This window comes from Tamandua tetradactyla, chromosome 18 (genome assembly GCF_023851605.1).
Source record: "Tamandua tetradactyla isolate mTamTet1 chromosome 18, mTamTet1.pri, whole genome shotgun sequence".
Taxonomy (NCBI): Eukaryota; Metazoa; Chordata; class Mammalia; order Pilosa; family Myrmecophagidae; genus Tamandua; species Tamandua tetradactyla.
This window is the reverse complement of record NC_135344.1, coordinates 4,615,827-4,617,451: the sequence shown is the minus strand read 5'-3', so window position 1 is coordinate 4,617,451 and position 1,625 is coordinate 4,615,827.

Sequence of the window (1,625 nt, the reverse complement as noted above, 5' to 3'; positions counted from 1 at the left end):
AGACCTATTGTGAAAGCATTTCCAAAATAAAAGGAAATGATCTGGGGATTGCCTGCCCATGGAGGAAGTTCTTCAAAGGCCAATCACAATTCCCACTGTGAATATTATATACCATTAGACCGTCTCCTCTCTTCTCACCCCACACCAATCTCATTTTCCAAACATATCCAGTGCACTTAAGAAATACAAAGACATTCTCTTCTACCTTCCTATTTTCTGAGGAAGAAATTGTGCCATACTACGAAGCAGAGAGTTCACCAGCCAGTGAGTTTTGGAGATGAAAAAGGGAAATGCCTCCCGGGGAGCTGGAGAGGAAGCTAGCAGATGATGCCATGTTCATCATGTGCCCTTCCAGATGAGAGAGAAACCCTGACTCTGTTTGCCATGTGCTTCTCACTTGAGAGAGAAAAACCCTGAACTTCATTGGCCTTCTTGAACCAAGGTATCTTTCCCTGGATTCCTTAGATTGGACATTTCTATAGAGTTGTTTTAACTGGGACATTTTCTCTGGCTTAGAACTATAAACTAGCAACTTATTAAATCCCCATTTTAAAAGCCATTCTGTTTCTGGTATATTGCATTCCTGCAATTAGCAAACTAGGGCAGAAATCCAAGATAAAAACCACCAAGTACTAAACACAGAAGCATTCTTGGAGATGAGAAACGTAATATGAATAATTGTAAATCTGACTAGAAACATAGGAGAGCATATTTTAGTTGCCTGCTGATATCTTTATGAGTCTGGTGCGTTCTCAGTAGGGGGGTCTACCTCTCATGGGCTCGGTGGTTTTTGCCATGATCTGTGGGTCTCAGGCACTGATAGCCTGTGTGTAGGCAATGCTGGTGAGGACCCAGCAGCACCTGTGACTGTTCCTGAGAGAGAAACTCAAAAGCCAAAAGCACCTTCCGTGTTGTGTAGTGGAAACACACAGCTGGTGGGAGAGCATTTAGTCTTTTTGTGGTGGATCCCATCAGTGAGGTGGATTCTCCATGTCCACAGAGCCTGCAGCCATAGCAGACGAGGCTCACCAGACATATGTGGAAAGCTTCTAACCTAAGGACAGAGACAAACAAAGAAAATATCCAAGAATACAGATACAGGACAAGGAGCAAAAGATACCATAAAAACTGTAGAAAGTATCCTCAGAGAATGAAAGATGCTGTACTCATAAAGCAAGAACAGGGCACTACAAGAAAGGGATAAAATGGTATCATATTTCTTCTTGGGTTTAGAAACATGACAACCAAAATATTCAAAAAACAAACGAACAAGACCGAATGGAATGTTTGGAAGCTAAGCTAGATGATATCACCGAGGCAGGAGAACTGGGAACGGAGGAGAGAAGGTTCCGGTGTGAGTGTCCCCCGTGGGTAGACCTGGGACCTGTGGGAAGCAGTTCTGCTGGGTGACTGAATTAAAGAGGGGACTCGCGTTGACAGGCATTTTGCAGATCCACTGAAAGTTATAGAGGAATTGGCGATAGGAATTAAACAGAAAGAAACACAGGGCGATAGCTTCAACAAGAGAAGTATCAATTGTGGAACAAAATCCACACATAACCACGTTATCCACCTTGGCTGATTGGGGGATTCCAGTGATAGCAGCAAAATTAGCATATACCCGG